This window comes from Capsicum annuum, chromosome 3 (assembly GCF_002878395.1).
Source record: "Capsicum annuum cultivar UCD-10X-F1 chromosome 3, UCD10Xv1.1, whole genome shotgun sequence".
Taxonomy (NCBI): Eukaryota; Viridiplantae; Streptophyta; class Magnoliopsida; order Solanales; family Solanaceae; genus Capsicum; species Capsicum annuum.
Window position 1 is genome coordinate 151,824,314 of NC_061113.1, and position 20,561 is coordinate 151,844,874.

General features: G+C 36.1%; 1 non-coding gene across 1 annotated transcript; it reads left to right on the plus strand.

Moving 5' to 3' along the window:
- The first annotated feature begins 7,983 nt into the window (after positions 1-7,983).
- On the plus strand, positions 7,984-8,089 carry LOC124897372. The gene has a single exon (XR_007054094.1). It is a non-coding gene; the product is annotated as a small nucleolar RNA R71 (small nucleolar RNA).
- The last annotated feature ends 12,472 nt before the right edge of the window (positions 8,090-20,561 follow it).

Below are 20,561 nucleotides of genomic sequence, written 5' to 3' on the forward strand. Positions count from 1 at the left end.
GAAAGGTATTTTGCATCTAATTAATGAAATTTTGAGGATATTCCTCAACCTTAGAACCAATGAAAATAGGACGACTAACCTCATGAATTGTCCAACTCTAGTGGCCTGATATCATGGAGAACTATAAGCAACACGCTCTGTCTAAGATACTACCAAATAGGTAAGCAAATGAATCGGCTGGCAAAACTTATTAATAGACACGCTAACCGGGGGTGCCTGAGGAGGGATAGCAGAATCGGTGGAGCTCTCTCATGGCAATCATAAATAGCGACCCTAGACCGGGTTGGAACCCCTGGAGTTGGACGAGCTCCACCCATATTATCCTCAAACAAGACAAAAGATTTCCACAGTTTTCAGTTCTTATTGGAGGTATAATCTGAAAGGTAAACAAACTAGGATTAGAGAGATTCAAGACCTTAAACTCTATAGCTCAAAATAGAACAACAAGAAAGGGAAACATTTCTAAATGCCTCACAGCCTCTCCTTTATAAGTGGTATGCTACACCCTCTTTAATAAGACTCTACGTGACACGGCTTTATTGGACACCCAATGGCACCAAACTTGGCTCTGATACCATCTTTGTCATAACCCAAACCAGGGCCTGACTGTGATAGGTATCACAAGTCCTACATACACTAGTGATCACCCCCTACACCTAACTAAATCAATGACAACATCCCCTAATATCGGATGAATTCCAAACATATAACAAGATAACATGCAATAAACTTAAAGAAAGTCAAAATATGTAAATAACTAGCGATCGATAATTGGCCAAACAGTTGACCAACATCACCCAATATCTATATTAATCCAAACAAAGCCTTCTAAACTAAGAACAAAACCATTCTTTATTGGGACATGTCCCTGACTCTGACAAAAAACAAGGAGAATGAAAATAATAATGTTAATAATAATTAAAGTATTTATCAACTCAAATCTATGAATGAAAGCTGGTGAAATACCTAAGTCTTTTAGGGATGAAAACTTACCACTTTACCAAAATACAACGTACTATGCCAATCGACCTAACTTTGTGCAAAAAAATAGAAGTAGCTCCAGTGCCTACATCGCATGGGGATACAGGGTCCAAACACGATTAGTAGGGTGAACCCTAGCATGTAACTCAGGGATAAGGATAGTATAATTCCATGATCAATAGTTCAAATCATTCAAAATCAATATACATAATAAAATCTAATATATTTATACATCATATGCTAGGAAAGGGAACAAGGCTTAACATACTCTTTAGAACTTTAGCCTAGATTATATAGCGCAATCATTATAACATACAAAGGTACCTATGATCTATATAGTCCCAACTATCCCCTAGATGGTAAGGAATCAATGCGTGTGACTACACAAACCAGAGTATATATATGCGCACTATGAGAGACTCAAACCTCCCTGCATATCAAGGTGACACAAGTACCAAATTATGTAAAAAGATGTGAGGGACTCAAACTTCCCAATCATAGGATAATATAATAAGGGGGAATCGAACCTCTCGGTCATATAGATCCCCCCATCGATATTTATGGTTTCCAGTGTTGTTCCCTCGGGACCTCCACTTTCATGACTTAGCTACACATCCCTCTTTAAAGACCATTTAAAAATATTTATGACACAATTCCATTCATTGAACCAAAATACACATTTAGGCATATATTGTTTGTATCTTCATATCAACAACACTTGTAAGGTAAAACCAATATGCCATGCCAATTATCTTCACTTGGGGGAATTCACAACCCCCCTTTGGTTCAGTTTTACAAAGTCCCATATTTCTCATGATTAAAAACTAATTTCACAATATGGGGTTTCCATCATAACCACTTCAAAGGTCATAAGTTTTGGAAATCACCATCCCTATTTCATTCTCCATTCCCATATATCAAATTTACTTTAAAACTACCATTTAAACATAAGCCATGCAGGTACAAACATGAAACATCACATAAACAATAATATACAAAAACCGTCAACCCATATTTTCAAAATCAACATAAATATGTCTATGAACAATACTTTAAACCATATAATTTTAAGAAATTAACAATGATGTAAGAGTAACATTCCTGAAATACCTAAGATTATGGAGAGAATTCAACCCTTGAAGCTCTACTTGACCCACTTTTTAGGAACCCTATGTATGGCTGCTTAAGAGAATTTAAGAGAGCTTTTAAATGTATTTTGGTGAGTTAACAATGCTAATAGGGTTCTTAATTAGGTTTTAGGTCGTGGGTTATGATTGGGGTAAAGGGGAAATGTCCAAAGTGCCCTTAATGAAAAGACTAAAAATTTGTTGCAAGTGACTATTGGTCTCTATGTGAATCATATAGACACATTACGACTCATCACAAGGAGTCGTAATCAACACTAAACCATAAAGGCCCCATACTGGTATGGCTACGATTCATACCACCAATTTATAACCACACATGATGACTCTTAGCCACTTCTCATACTAAAGAAAACAATAAATTTGGGATGACACACTAGACACCCTACGATTGGGACAAATGACTCATCATGAGTCTTTATGACTCGTCATGAGTCTTTATGACTCGTGGCCTCAAGTCATAATGAAGACAGTGTCTTGGGCCAAAATTTTTGGACACCTTACAACTTGGTCCTTACGACCCGTAAGAAGTCTTGATGACTTGTTGAGAGCCAGTCATACTCAGAGCCAAATACTAAGCCACTTGTTATGATTAAGTCACGATCTAATCCCTATGACCTGTTATGACTCCCTACGATTCATTAGGGTAGTCGTATTTAGGACAGTGAGGATAAAATTTTAGAAATATTTCATGGACCAAAAACCTACGGCATTACAAAATTTTTGGATGAAGGGGGATGTGCGTTTCATATTTCACCATGTAATATGGCTATCGATAGCACCAAATCAAGCCGTCATCCCATATTTTGGCTCTCCCAAAGGAAAACCATATGGCTACTCAGACTTCACCATAAGAATAATGGAAATCAAAAATCTATAATGTCATGGGTACTCAGACTTCCCCTTCATCTATGGATCAAATCCCCAACACAATGATTTTTTCTTAAGAATATCGTCACTCAAACTATCATAGAGAAATATTCATCCAACGTAATTATTAAAGGAAATAGAAATCTAAAAATGAAACATTTAATTCACAAAATCTCCATACTTAGTGTGAACTAAATTCAAGTTTTGCAAACCAAAATTTGAATATTGCAAACCAATGTGCATGCACACATGAGTAACACACCCCTAACTTCAAGACTTGTAGTGTCCTCACTATATAATACAAAAGAATAAGAAGGTTCAAAGGGATACCATAAACTACACCAAGAACCAATTTGAAAGCTGGACATACTATCATAGTCATGACATAATCAGTGCAATCACCGTACTCGGGGAATTCTCTACCCTATTTTGCCCTATTTTTCTGCACGGCTTCCACACTTCTAAATTCAATTTTCCCTATTGTTGTCTTCTAATCTATCCAAAACACCTATAGAGCATCAAAATTATGTGACTTCACCAAAAATACATAGTGCAAACATGAAAATAATTGGTTTCCTGCCATCAAGCGCTTGATTTAATGTTCCAACATGATGTTTTTTTATCAACATTAAGGTTCCTTAAAGTGCAACAACTCAATCATGGCCGCGCCGGGTCTACCTATATTGTAGTGCTTTAACCTTTGCATATTTACTATGAATCTCTTTTCATCAGGGTCCTCTTACTCTATGACACCACTTGGGTACAAATTTGTAATCACAAAGGGACCCGGCCACTTGGATCGATGCTTACCCATAAAAATCTTCAAGTGATAGTTGTAGAGGAGTACATTATCACCCATATGAAATTCCCAATTTAGGATCTTGGAAACATTCCATTTATTCATTTTTTCCTTATATAAAGGGGAACTTTCATAAGCCTTGTGTCGAAAATCCTCCAACTCGTGATGTTTAGTGACCTTTGCCTTATAAGCCTCTTCCCAATCCATACTTAACTTCTTCAATGCCTACAAAGCTTTTTGCTCGAGTTCAATAGGTAAGTGACATGCCTTTCCTAACACCAATTTATAGGAGGACATATCAATTGGGGTTTTGTAGGCCATCCTAAATGCCCAAAGCACATCATCAAGTTGTCGTGCCCAATTTGTTCAGCTAATATTCATGGTTTTCTCAAGGATAGAATTAATTTCCTGATTGGACACCTCAACTTGGCCACTCATTTATGGGTGATATGGGGTGGCAACCTTGTGTTTCACCCCAAATTTGTCAAGAAGAGCACTGAAATCCCAATCATAAAAATACAAGCCTCCATCACCATAATGTCTCGCGATATTTTGAACATTGTAATAATGTATTTCTTCAAGAAGTAACACTGTTTGTCTCTTTGTTTGAAAAAGCTATGGCCTCTACCTAATTGGATAAATAGTCAACCATTTGTAAGATGTATTTGTTATCAAAAGAGCTCACAAATGGACCCATGAAATCAATGCCCCATACGCCGAATAGTTTGACTTTGAGATTGGGTTTAAGGGGCATCTTATGTCTTCTCGAAATACCATTTTGAAATTGACATTGATGACATGCTTTGATAATTTTAATGGTATCTCTATGAATGGTGCGTCAATAATAACCACATTGAAGAACTTTGGCGGTAGTTCCAATCCCTTGGTGACCATTAAAAGTAAAGGAGTGACACGCTTCAAGGATGTCTTTTAATTCCACTTCCATAATGCAAAGATGAATCATACCATTCGTGCATTTCCAAAAAGGAAATGGCTCATCCCAAAAATACTTCTTTATATCGAATAAAAACTATTTTCTCTGATGATAGCTAAGATCTTCAGAAATTACACCACTTACTACATAATTAGCATAATCTATATACCAAGCTGCAACATTTCTTGAGATTGACATAACTAGCTCATTGGGAAAGGTGTCATCAATCTCAATCTCACCCCACTTCTCATGATTATTTTCAACGTAGGAAAGGTGGTCAGCCACATGGTTTTCACATACATTTTTATCATTTGCCTCAAAATAAAACTCTTGTAAGAGAAAGATCCACCTAATAAAGTATGGTTTAGCCTCTTTCTTCGCCATGAGGTATCTAAGAGTAGTGTGGTCCGTATGCACAACAACTTTTATGCCCAAAAAGTATGCTTAAATTTTTTAAAAATGTAGACCACCGTAAGTAACTCTTTCTTCATAACTATATAGTTATGTTGGACATCATTGAATGATTTTCTTGCATACTAGATTAGATGGAACAACTTCTTTTTTCATTGGCCTAGCACCACGCCTAGAGAAACACCACTTACATCACACATTAGTTCAAAGGGTGATGACCAACCTAGGGCAATAATAATAAGAGCTGCAACAAGAAGTTCTTTGAGATGATTAAATGCCTTCAAACACTCATCATTAAACTCAAATTTTGCCTATTTTTCAAGGAGATTGCACAATGGATGTGCAATCTTTGAGAAATATTTGATAAATCATTTAAATAATATCGTATGGACAAGGAAGCTTCTCATACCCTTCACGGCGATAGGAGGAGGAAACTTAGCAATTACCTTGATATTTTCTTGATCCACTTGGATACCATCCTTTGAGATTTTATGAGCAAACACAATTCCCCCCTTAACCATAAAATGGAATCTTTCCAAATTCAAGACTAGATTGGTTTCCACACACCTTTCAAGAACTTTGCTTAAGTGAGAAAGGCATGACTCAAATGACTCCTCTATGATGGAGAACTCATCCATGAACACTTATATCAACTCTTTCACCATATCCGCAAAGATAGATAACACAACCCAAAAGGCATGCGCTTGAAAGCGAATGTGCCATAGGGACAAGTAAATATTGTTTTTTTCTTGATATTACATGACAATGAAAATTTGATTGTACCTCGAGTAACCATCAAGAAATTAATACCACCCTCGCCCAGCTAGCCTATCTAGCATTTGATCCAAAAAAGGCATTAGGAAATGGTCCTTCTCAATTTATTTGTTCAACTTTTGGTAGTCCATACATACCCACCACCCCGTGATTGGATGGATGGGGATAAGGTCATTTTTCTTATTTTGTACTACTATTGTACCACCCTTTTTGGGACACATTGCACCGGACTCACCTATGTGCTATTCGAGATCGGGTAGATAAATCCCGTATCAAGCCACTTTATGATTTACTTTTTTACCAGCTCTTTAATTTTTTTGTTTAGGTTTTCTTTGATGTTTCAAACTTGGGACATGATCTTGCTCTAGTTAGATTTTATGGGAACAAATTTTAGGAGCTATGCCTATAATATCCGCTATAGTCCATCCGATAACACGGATGAACTTTTTCACTATAGCCTTCACGCTTCCACTTGGCAAGTCTCAAGATCACTCACGACAATAATTGGCAATGTATTGTGATCTCCCAAAAATACATACCAGAGGTGAGAATGCAACGTTTTTAACTCAAATTAAAGAGGTTCAATGATGGATGAGTTGGTGGGTGGACTTTTACAATTCTTCAAGTCAAGATCAAATTTGGACATGTTCTTGGTGTAAGATCTAAGACCTGTCAATAAAGAAACTACCTCATCATGCACTTTAATTTTTCACTCCCAAAGTTACACAATACACCAAGTAAAGGGTTATTCACATGATCAACAACAACGGTGTTCATTACTTCATCATCAATGACATCAATCACCGAGATCACTTGTAAATCCATAGGTTGCTTCATGGCCTTGCATACATTAAAAGTAATCTCCTCATTATTTACCCAAAATTTTATCGCACCACACTCCACATCGACTAATTCCTTTCCAGTGGCTAGAAACAGCTTACCAAGAATGATAGGAACTTCATGATCAGTAATGATAGGAACTTCATGATCAGTCACACAATACAACAACAAAGTCGGTTAGAAAGATAAATCGATCGACTTTTACCAACACATCATATATCACCCTAATGGGTTTCTTGATTGAGTGATCGGCCATTTATAGCCATATGGTTTTAGGCTTAGGGGTACCCAAATCCAACTTGCGAAACATGGCAAACAACATCAATTTGATATTTTCCCAAGGTCACACAATGCTTTAACAAATTTGAACATCCCGATGGTGCATGGTATGGTGAATGCACTCGGGTTTTCTCTCTCACGTCATTTGAATTATCCAACCACTTTCTTTTCACATTTTCTTTCACATCACTTGCCTTATCATTGTAACTTTGACTAAGAGATCAGCCACTCCTATTGATGATAGACTCGATGTGAGCATTAGTCTTTGGATTGACTACCACATTACTAGGTTGCCCTTCTTTTTGTCTAACATGGAGTTGTGCCATTATTTGGTCCACTTGTGCCTTTAGATGTTTGATGGAGGTTGAATGGGAAGTCACCGTTTGGTCTAATATAGAGAAATTTCTTCTCATTTCCCTTACCATCTTTTCAATCCCTTCAACTCCTATTAATATTCAGGCCAAAAATTCCTTACTTACATACCTTGTTTGCTTATTCCGACCTTGATTCCCACCTAGCCTTTGATAGGAAAGGCGGGAATCCCCCCAAATGATTAGACAAATATCTTACTTTTTAATCAAGCTCCTCTATTTCTGCATCTTCATACACCCTAGTATTCTTGGAAGATATGACATTGACTACCCCAGGAAAAGTCCTCATCACATGTTTAGTAAAAAGCTCGAGTTGTATCCTCGCCTTGATCATATTTGCATCTCTTTATTCATCTCTTGTCCTTTGTTCTTGGCCCATAAAAGTATAGAGGGATCCCCCACGGCCACCTTGGCATCTCTCCTGTGCCAACCTCTAGCTACCTTTGTCACTTGGTTTAACATATTCGATGCTACTCCATAGACAACTTGATATGAGATCCTCCGGATGCGTTGTCAACCACGACTCTATTCAATTGATCCAACACCCCATAAAATATTAGGAGAAGCATTTTATCTAGCACTTTATGATTCGGGCATTGATAATTTTGTCATTGAACCTTTGCCACACTTCATATAAAGGCTCACTACTAAGTTGATGAAAATTTGTGATTTTGTCTCTTAGATGTATCATTCTAGATAGTGGAAAATATTAATCCAAAAAGGCTTCCATAAGTTTGACCTAAGATGTAATAGACCCGGAGGGTATAGATATCAACCACAACACCACTTAACCCATTAAAGAGAATGAGAAAACCCTTAATCGAATAGACTCTTGAGTGATATGAGCAATATCAAATGGGGCATACACCCTAATGCAGTTTTTTAAATATAGGTTTGCATCTTTGTGTAGTTGCTCCCCAAATATACCTTTCATTTATAACATGTGGAGCATTATACTAGTGACATGGAATACCCCATTTCTCTTGGCCGGTGATAATCCATATCTCTTATATGCCCATGAAAAGTGTCATCATCTCTCCCAAAGTGGCTCATTGCAATGCTATTAAAGTCACCTAATTGAAGAACAAAAACAAAAACTAAAGTAAACAAACACTATGAATAACTCAAAGTTAGTGAAAACTAAGCTTCACTCCCCGGCAACGGCATCATTTTGATAACACTCAACTTATATCATTATCTTAATGCAAGGAGGTCATCGTCAATATATACCCAACAAGAGTCGGGGTCGAATACACAAGGAGTGTAATCTAGCTTTCACACTTACCTGTGTTGAGAGTTAACTAAGTGTTAACTTGTAATGCAAAACTAAAATAAAACATCAAGTAAACTGGGGGGTTTGAACGTTGAAATTTGTTGAACACAATCACCAAACAACTCTAATAAGAAGTTGAACAATTTCTAAGTAAATCAAGTCAGAAAGATCTTGGGTTATGCTTTCCTAGAGGTTGTACATGCATGGGTGATCAAGGGTTAGTCCAATTCTTAGTTAATAGTTTGGGTAGGATGGGTCTAGGGTCTTAGTGTTGGCTTTTCAATAAAAAACTAAATTTTACTCATGGATTCTTTTGAATACCTCATGAGTGTGGAAAATTCATCAACCCAATACCTCAACTTAGCATCCCTATTTCTAAGATAATGCTTATGAACATAGAATTTTCACATAACATCCTTATTTCTAAGATAATGCTAAGGAAGAAGCTAAAATCAATAGGTTATTAACAACTACTAATCACCCACATTCCTCTTTCAAGGAAGAAGTGGGATCCAAGATAATTGGGGTTTTCACCCACAACTTTTCAATTCAAACAAAGAGTAATAGTAACACCCAACATCCTTAACTATTAATTTGGACTAAAAATCAACACCAATGCATTTTTACACACCTAATTAGCATAACCCCAAGATATGAATTTAGCTATTCATGAAATTAAAGAGAAAACGTTTTACCCAAATTAGCATTCAATTCCTCCATTTAAATGAAAAAAGGAATAAACCCAAGCTTTAACTTCAATTCACAACCAAAATCTCACTTAGAATTAATCCTACAATTGTTTCTCAACTAACAAAAAAGTGTTTTCTTCTTTTCCAAAACTGAAAAATTAATGAAAGAAGATGAAAATGCGCAAGAGTTTTGCCCCTTTTAGTTTTGGGATTCAGTTGCATAAAATTACAATTCTACCCTTGTGATTTCTCGGCCAATCACAATCACTATCTCGTGGTCGCAATCACGCTTCTCCAATCATGCGGCATCTTTGTGTAATTGTCATATGCTGACTTTTATTGACTGGACATGATCGTGATTCTTAGGTCACAATCAAGGAACCTGAGCATCGTCTAATTTTCAGCTCCTGCTCTTATGCACACACTTTACTTCTTTTCCAACTTAATCTCAACTCATTTTCACCACATTCCCTACTAGATCACAAAAATTGTACATTAATGCAGTTAAATAGAGGATTAGTCTCATTTACACAATTAAATCATTGTAGCTCGCAAGAGTTTTGATATAAATGAGTGGAAAATTTGCCACTCATCAGTATGATAGATTCGTATGATATATGATGAATTAAGGGAAGTTTCCTAAATATATCTTATAGAGTTTCAAAGATAGATACACTCTTACGTACTGATCTATGGGACTCTATTAAACACCTCGTTCTTATACTATAGAGACCGATGAACTTGTCTTAGATATCAATTTTTCATGACCCTATAAACCAAAAGGTCTTGATGGCATTAGTCAGGGCAAGCCTTGAAAAGTAAGTCTATCACCCAAAATGATCTAAAATGAGAAACAATACCAAAACCAAGTCAAGATCCCTAGAACAGAGTCGATCTACATATGTATATAGTAAAAGTGGAAATATAATCAAGATACCAACTAAATCCCTAAATCTGGAGTCAAAGTGTAAGAACTAACTAGTACAATTTAAGGTAAAAAATGCATAAGATATCCAATGGGAGTAAAATTCTTGCTCTGAATACAAGGAAGACATGGTCTAGATAAGAAAAGGTAGAAGTAAACTACGAATCCATAGATCAACTGCTACCATGAATGGGCTTAAAGTATCACCTGAATCAACTATCTATGTGGCGCACTCATGCCTAGATATGTACCGAAAGGGAATAGTAAGGATGAGTACGATCCACTTTCACTCATTAGGTATCGTATGCCGACTATGTAAACTAGAAAATAAAGCATATAACACAAACTATGGGCACGTCATCTGCAATCAGAAAATCTCCCAATAGTAGCCCACACCATCTCCACTAATAGTTCTAATATATACACATATAAAAATTACATGTAGAGGAAAGAAGAACAAATATACACGTATATCAAATACAAGTATAGAAAGATCGAACAGATGGATATATATCAAGTCGAAGATAGAAAAACCACCAGAGCATAAGCACAATATAGAAAGTGCAATAAGGATGATGATAATGATGATGTGATGCACAAGATTGCCGTACAACCTCCGTATACACCTATAAAGCTAAAGCTTTCCGACATAAGACACATGGGGGGTTCATCAACCTGTATACAACCAATATCCATATCTCTTCTCTATCACATACATCGGTAGAGGATTTAAAAAGATGTCACATTTTCTATCAAAAACAACTAGTATTTCTAGTATTTCCATGGTGTTACCAATGTTTCATTAATGAATATGATATGAGGATATAATGCTTACAACCAAAAAATGAGAATATCCAACATCCAACCAATATACCAACCATTTTAGCCAAAAATCCACTCAAATCAAGCAACCATCCATGATCCAATATAATCTAGAAACCATCAAGTGAGACATGCAAGAAAGTGTCATTAATACCACATAAGTCCTTAAATATAGGATTTTTCTACCAAAACAGTGCAATCAAACATACATATTTCAATACCAGGCCAACAACATCATATAAGACCCCACACAGTCACACATTGCAAATAATGTTTCAAAAACTACCGAATATTATCCATGCAATCCCCCACACAGGAAGATAAATCACCTAACACCTTTTCTATGATAAAACCAATACACATAGCATGCTTTTACTTTATTATTAATTACCCAACCCAGTCTAAAGAAAGTTAAGTCATAACCTACCACAAATGTCGAAACTAAATTGATTAAGCCTTTATCGTCGAGCTTTCACCTCATGAATGGACCCAGAATCAGCTAAAAGATAAGAATGTAGAATCTCTGCATCAAATTAAAGTCATTGATACCTATATTGACCACTTTTGAATTGGGGTCAAAACGGACCTTCGAAGTGAGTTTTCAAAAAAGAGGGGTAAAACTGAAATTTTTGTCCAAAAATATATTTTCCATGATTAATGGAACTCATAAGAAAACCCAAGTGAAAACAGGTTTAAAATGGGGCTTAAATCGAAGAAATACAATTTTATGCCTTCTAGGCTAAAATTCTCAAATTTCACCTTCAAATTCACGTTGAAACAAGATTTTAATGATAAAGTCGAAGAAAAATAGTTAAAGAAGGTGTTTTGGAGCTTACGTAAGCTTAGAAATGGAAGGAGTAGCCCAAAATTTTAAACCCCGAGCTCCAAGTTTTGAAAATAGTGAAAGAAATATGAAAAGAATATTAAAATCTACCCAAATGCAGCTAAAGTGGGCCCTAGGCCGCTATAGCAGTAGGCCCTAAAATACCCTGGTGCCACTAAAATTGTACCCCGCTCAAGTACAGCTAAAAAGGGCCCTGGCTGCTTTAGCGATAAGCGCTAAAATGCTCGGGCTTCTACTAAAGCGGTACCCGGCGACTATGCTAGTGCCACTAAAATGCCTAAAGTCTCCTTTAGCGCCCTCCACTAAAAGGGCCCCAAAAAGGTCGCTTTTGCGGTCACACCAACTACTGCACCAGTTATGGAGATGAATCCCTCGAGATTCAACAGGAATATCGAGAATGCAAACGAACCATGCTATCCTATATGACGATATAACATTTTTTGAAGAACGTCGTTTTCTCAAAGTTGATACCCTAAATCCAATTTCACAACTTTCCAAACCAAGGGTCCAAATGAGATATAAGAGCCATAAAACCAAACAAACCACGTTACCATCCTAAAATTGATATTCTAGACTCGCTAGCATAATCTATTTTGGCATCCGACGCATAGATCAATAAATATTGACTGAAGTTAACTATAAGGCCTTTCAAGCTATCAAAACTCACAATTTCACATATTCACACTGTAATGCATTAGGAATAATTCCAAACATCTCCACACCTCAAAAATACCACAAAACAACCATGTGGAGTGGTAAAATGGTCAAATCACACTAAAATGAGTATTTCACAAAAATCACCAGAAAAATCAAGTTATTGTAGTACGGTCCTCTTATACTCAGTAGGTATCATAGGCCGGTTGAGTAAAGTAGGAAATAAAACATATAAAATACACACTATGGGCATGTAACCTGCAATTAAAAAATATCCGAAATGGTAGCCCACACCGTCTCCTCTAATAGTTCTATAATATTTACATATACCACAAATACAAGTACAAGAAAGAAGCACAAATATACATATATACCAAGTACAAGTATCGAAAAGAAGTACAAATAGAGTGATATCATATGAATGACAATAATACAGTACAAATAACAACAATATATGAAATTCAATAAAAATGCTAATGATGATGATGGCAATGATGAAAATGATGATCGAGATTGTCGCACAACCTCCGTGTACACCTACCAAGCTATGGTCCTGAGGTAGGATCCATAGGGGGTTTGTTAACCTATATATAATCCAATATCGCATACCAATATCCATGACTCATTTTCGGCATATCCCTCAACAGAGGGTCTATAATAATATCACAAGCCTAGTATTTCCATTTTTTCACAGTGGTACCAACGTTTGATGAACACATATAATATGAGGATGCAATGCTCACTGCCAACTAGAATGAGAATTTACAATAACCAACCAATATACCAACCATGTCAGCCATAATCCACTCAATCTGCCAACTATCTATGAATCCAATGCAATTATATGGCAATAGAGGGAAAGAAATGTTAATATTTCATTGATACCACAAATTTCTAATTTAGGCTTTTCACCATAAAGCTATAACCAAATGTACATGCATAAGGCCAACAACAATATACAAAACCCCATATGGTTACACATAACAGGAAATGTCTCAATATCACTAAATAACAACAACATAGGACCCCATACAGGCACAACAAAATATTAATAGCCATTTCCATTTATTTTTTCCACACCCATAACATGCATTTTACACCAAATTAACTACCCAGCCTAGTTTGAAGAAAGTTAAGACATAACCTACCTTGAATGTGGATTTTGGTATAATAGTCCTTTAACATTGATCTTTCACCTCATGTACGGACGCAAAATCAACTAAACACACAAGCATAGCATTTATACATCAAAAGAAAGCTAATGATACCCATATTGCCCACTTCTGAATTAGGGTCAAAACAACCCCCTGAAATGGGTTTTAAAAAATGAAGGGTAAAACTAATATTTTTGTCCAAAACATATTTTTTAAGATTAATGAAACTCATCGGAGAAATCCCAAGAGAAAATGGGTTAAAATTGGGGTTTTAATTGAACAAAATGCTAGTTTGGGCCTTTCGAGGAAAAATCCCTAAATTTTACCTTTAATTTAAATATTAAACAAGCTTTCAATGACAAAAATCAAAGGAAAATAATTTAAATAGGGATTTGAAGCTTACCCAAGCTTAAAAAATCAAAGAAGAATCCCAAAAACTCAAACCCTAGGCTCCAAGTCATGAAAATAGTGTAAAAAATATCAAAAATGGAAAAGTAATCAACACAGGTATTGCCTAAGCGACTACCGGGTCACTTACGCAACCAGGTTAAGCGACTTGGCTATCACTTAAGTGATAGGCATCTGGCATGCCAGTGTCTCTTAAGCAACCAGGCCATCGCTTAAACAAGCCTGGTATCGCTTAGGAGACACTTTGGCTGTTAGGCCAAGTCACTTAAGTGACCAAAGCATCACTTAAGTGAGTGCATCAGCTGAGTGATGCACCAGCTGGAGACTTAGAGAATTCCAAGTCTCTCCGGACCCCTCGAGATTCATCCAAAATCCCGAGTACGTAAACAAACTATGCTACCCTACTAAATTCAATGCTACGGACTCAATGGCAGTATCAAATTTTTTTAAAAAAATATCATTTTTACAAAATTAACCCTCGAGGCCTAATTTTGCAACTTTTTAAATTGAGAACTGAAATGAGATATAACAGTCATAGAGAACAACACCGACCATGTTACCAACCTAAAATTGGCGTTCCAAATCTACTGACACAATTCGTTTTGCCATCTGATGCATAGATCAATAAACATTCATCGAAGTCAACTATAAGGCTTTTTAATCCACCAAAAATCACAAACTCGCATAAATTATACCACAATTTACAGGAAACCTTGCCAATCATCCCCACACCCTAGAAATACCACAATGAAACTACGAGGAGGGATAAAATAATCAAATTGTACTAAAATAAATATTTTACAATAATTACTAAAATTTGAATCATTACAACTTTAGTCTTAAAACTTTAATATTATTGAATTATTCAGTATATCAACTAATATTCAGTTGGGAGTAGTACTTAACACCAAGCGGATGTAGGGGTGAATGCTCACTCATCAGTTAGCTGAGACCTTTAGAAGAAGTCCATAAGTCCTAGAACTACATTGCTATTGTTGGTTTCAAAAGGACACCCATTAGACTAGGCTTGACATCTTTGTCCTTTTAAGCATCAATTTAGTGGTTCTATTTCAGATCAACCTTTATACCCTATCAAGGTATATTCCGCCCTTTTCCATGGGGATTATACATCGAACTTAATGTTTAGCTCACATGGTTATATGTCGATTAATAGTATCTCCCACAGTTCAAACTCAGATATTGCATGACCTTATAATTAATTTGCTTAGTACAATATTGATTAGTTTCATGTTTATTTACGAGGTCATTGCATTAGTTTGCACTACATAGTTTTAAACTCAATATTTGTACATGACCCTTAGTTTAGTTTTACTTGCTTTTAAACTATAACTTTTTATATTATAATTCCAAATTAGTATATGTGTAATTTATATAGGGTCTTTGTACTTAACTTCATCTTATTATTTTCAGTTAGCATTCAGTACAATTTTACAGCATGGTTTGCATTAGTTTTAAATCATTTGAAATATTTATGCTTCTACAACTTTCCAGTTTTTCAAAAATGTTTTAGCTCACAACTTAGAGAATAAACTATGTCTTACGGCTTTTCAGTATAAACCTGATTTAAATGTATATTCTAGTAAATTGCTTATATGCTCAATTTTAAAGAAGATTTTAAGTGTTTTCAAGACTAGTGAATATCTCACATACTCCATACTTTTCAATGTATAGATCGCATACCTCTGCTTCCTATATTTTTCATGTGATGTATATTCAAGTGGTGACTAGTAGGATCATAGTTAGACAAATTATATCCTCTAGCTAGGAGGTAATGAGCTCTCTTACTTCAAGGACTCAAGTCAGTTATAGATCCAATATTTTATTTTTTATTTCTATGTATTGATAGGGATAGTTGAGGGTTATGTTTTGACTACCTATAGTTAGTATTAGTAGAGGCTTCACAGATAGTCAGTCGATGTTATCGTAATTAGTTTCTGTGTTTTTCAGATTACTGATGTTGTAAATAAACTCTCTAATAGTAAATGTATTGAAATAGTTTATTCCATGATTATGTTTCCGTTTAGTCAGGTTAGCTCTTACATATGATTTAATCAAATCTCGTGCATTATACCAATACCATGGGTTAGCTTGGGATCACTTATTATTCTAAGACCCATGTTGCAACTATGGGGTAGCACAGGTCATGTCAATGTCATGACCTAATTTATGAGTCATGATGTCACCTACTAAATTTCGCCAATAGGTAAGTTGAACCATAGCCTAGAACTAATTGCAATGGGTTAACTTGGTGGAAATTGCCCCAAAAGAGCAAAATAGATCATACAACTCATAAATAAGCAAGGCAATAGAAATTGTTTGAAAGATAGCCATAACATAGAAAACTATACCATGAGTTGGTAGAGTCAGTACAACAGCTAATATAACACACCATAAGTTCTAGTAGTCAATACATTATCTTAAAATGAAAGATTAAATATAGGAAAATAGAAGGAAACATGGGCAACTCTAGCTGCAAGAGCTCGTCCTATCTCTAAAGTCCAACACACCAGGATCATTAAATCAATGGTAGAAACTAGTACTGGATCTACACCAAAAAGTTACAGAAGTGTAGTATGATTACCAAAACCACGAACACTTAATAGGCATTATCGGCCAACTGAGCTAAATAATGATATAAATATGATAAGATGCATGATAACATAAATAGGTCAAAATAAAGGACAAATAGAAGTAACTCCAACCATGTTGTACAAAAGTAAATAAATAAACCGGGACAATAACATAAGGAACATGTAATTATAAATACAAGATTGGCCCCCATAAGCCAATAAGTGCAGAAAAGTAAATAATCCAATGCAGGCCCCCATAATCGTAGGGGTACAATCAAGGATAACATAATCGAATAACCATGACTCACCAACCTTCATTCTACCATTGGGGACCTATCAGGATCATGTCATACTAAGAACCACTTCTCCTTACTAGACTCGAACTGGTGTATATATCCTTAATATCATAACCAATAGCCAGAATTCAACCGATACACACACATACACACACACATATATATATCATTAATATCATAATCAATGCCAGACTCAAACTGATACATATATCATAAATATCAACATCAATTGCCATAGTCAAACTGGTATATACATATATACACACATATATCATCAATATCATAGCCAATAATTAGACTTAAATCGGTAGTCATATCATCAATATCATAACTACTAGGTTTTACCATAATTAGGATCAACTCCTAATATGAAACCATCATGACTATTACTTTTCTAGTCTCATCAAGCTTCATATTAAGTCACTCAAAAGGTATAACGAGCATGTAAAGGTCTACCAAAACTAGTTTAAGTCTTAGCCTAAGGTAGGCCAAAAGGGCCAACTTTTAATCCCCAAAATCATTGATAAGACAACCTCTACCCCAGACAATGCTAAGGTATCTTAATCTACTTTTAGATGTTAAAAAATCGTAATTAGTCCTAAGATAGAAATTTCACAAAGTAACTAAGAAACTAAGCCAACAATGACTAAATTATGATTGTTGGATAGCCTAAACGGTCCAACTAACCCAAGTATTGCAAATTTTATCATCAACAACTATAACTCTCCCCAAATCTAACATAATATCATAAACATACTGTGACATAGATTAATCTATGAAGAGGGAAACCTAGACTACCGAATGCTGAAAAAGCTTGAAGAATCTGCTAAATCACCAATTTTTCTTTCGAGAAACTTTTGCAAGGTGTCGCGCTATCAAAATCACTATATACACATCAAATGAGAACAATGATACCAATATTGCACTATTTCTCTTCTGGTCCAAAATCATGCAAAAATCCCATGTAGGGCCAGTTTAACAAAATTGCATTTTCAAAATCAACTCAACGTCCCCATAGGCTCAAGGAGTAATTACCCTAAGAAATAGGTGAATTTCAAGCTATATTGGTGCTAAAATCAAGTCACCAAGGTTTAGGTATTTTAGAGAAGAAAAGGGGGAATCAGCTATGAAAATGAAGGAATCTTACCATAAATCAAAGGATAATCACGTAATTAATCTTTACGCAAGCTCACAAATTGCCCACAATTATTATTCCCAAGTTATCCCACTCTTTAGGGATTAAGACTCTTGAGAATGGATGAGAAACGGGCAAAAATAGGTTGAAATATGGTATTTGTAACATTCCCGGGTACACAAGAGTCACATTTGCAATCTGTCGACATGTACGCGATACTTACACGCTGCAACCCTATCACTTATGTGACACTGATCAGTCGCGTACGTGAATCTTGTGCCGTTATTGAGGGTGTTGTGTTCATGAAAAGGTCATTGCTTTTTTGACACTCCTTGGTGCCTACCAGATCACATACATGATCTTTGGATTGCGATTGCCAGTGCACAGCACCAGCTGAGGCTTGGAAAATTCCAAGTCTTGGCCAACCCCTCGAGATTCATTCAGAATTCCATACACACAGAAGGACTATGCTACCATACCAAATTTGATGTTTGGACTCAATGGCACAATCAACATTTCCATCTGAGGTCGTTTCAATGAAAACTAGGTCCCACACCCAACTTGCTATTTTCTTAACTTTTGACCAAAGCTTAAAATGAGTTCGAGTGTCGCAGTACTGAATCAAAGGTCCACTAAGCCTAAAATCAATATTTCAGAGCTATTAGGACAATTAAAATTAGCATACGATGTTGTTTGATTAGGGTTTTTACCCTGTACCCAATTTGAACCAACGAAGACTTCAAAATATTAAATTGGCTCAAAAAATAAAGCAAACTGCTTGGTAACCAAATTGTCAGTCCCAACATATTACAAATTACTTGGGGAAGCTATAGGAATGCTTTAATGGAAAAACTACATTGAAACATGGAAAATGACATGAGGGATTATTACAATATCCATTCCTAAAGAAACTTCTATCTGTAAAACTAAAGGATTAGGGTGTACCTAAAGCCTCAAATAGGTGAGGATACTGCATCTGCATCTCGCTTTTGATCTCATAAGTAGCCTCCTCTATTGGGTGGTGCCTCCACTAAATCTTAACTACAGGAATCTCCCTAGTGAAGAACTGCCTAATATTCCTAGCTAAAATGAGTACAGGCTCCTCCACGAAGGTCAATAGCTCATCCAACTGGACTGACTCCCACCAAAGAACATGAGATAGATATGGAATGTATCACCGCAACATAGAAACATGAAAACCGGATGGAAAACAACAAAATTTAAGGGGAAGGGTAACTCATAAGCCACCTCCCCTAATGTTCGAAAAATCTTGAAGGGTCTAATATATCTGGGGTTGAGCTTGCCCTTCCACCCGAACCTCATCACGCCCTTCATGGGCGACATATGGAATAATACACAATCACTAACTCCAAATCTCAAGGCATGAAGACTATGGTCTACATAAGCCTTCTGCCTAGTTTGAGTTTCCCTCAACCTATCCTCAATCACCTTAACTCTAACCAATAACTCTTGAAGAAAATTAGTACCACGAGGTCTAACCTCTAAAGTCTCAAACCATCTAATCAGGGAATGGCATCTCTTACCATACAAAGCCTTTAAAGGCTCCATCTCAACACTTGAATAATAATTGTTATTATATGCAAACTTAGCCAATGCTAAGTGTTGTTCCCACTGTCCTACAAAATCCAAAACACAAGCTTGGAGCATATCCTCGAGAACCTAAATAGTCTACTTTAACTGGCCATTTGTCTGTGGATTGAAGGTTATACTAAGGTCCACCTAAGTACCTAAATCTTCCTGGAAAACTATCCAAAAGCTAGAAGTAAACATAGAACCCTAGTCTGAAATGATGGATATAGGCACACCATGCAAACAGACTATCTCACGCACATATATATGAGCTAACCTCTCGACACTGAAAGACATCTAAATAGGAATGAAATATGCTGACTTGGTCAACCAATCCATAATAACTTGAATACCATCAGAACTGTGGGAAGTTGAGAAAAACCACTAACAAATCCCATGGTAATTCGCTCCCATTTCCACTTAGAAATGGGCAACCTCTGAATCAATCCACTGGGTCGTTGATGCTCAGCCTTCACCTACTGACAACATAGGTAATGAGCTATAAAGTCCTCCACATCTCTCTTTATGCCACCTCACCAATAATACTATCTCAAGTTTCTATACATATTTGCAATACCCAGATAAATAGAATACCTAAAGTTGTGAGCCTCGGGGAAAATCAAGTGAATCAAGTCGTTGACCATCAAAACATGAATCTAGCTATCAAATCTCAATACACTCTCAAAATCTATGGTAGCCACTCAACACCTGATCATGGAGGATGCAAAGTCTTTTATCCTTAAACTGGTGATCCTGAATCTGCTCAAATAGCGAGA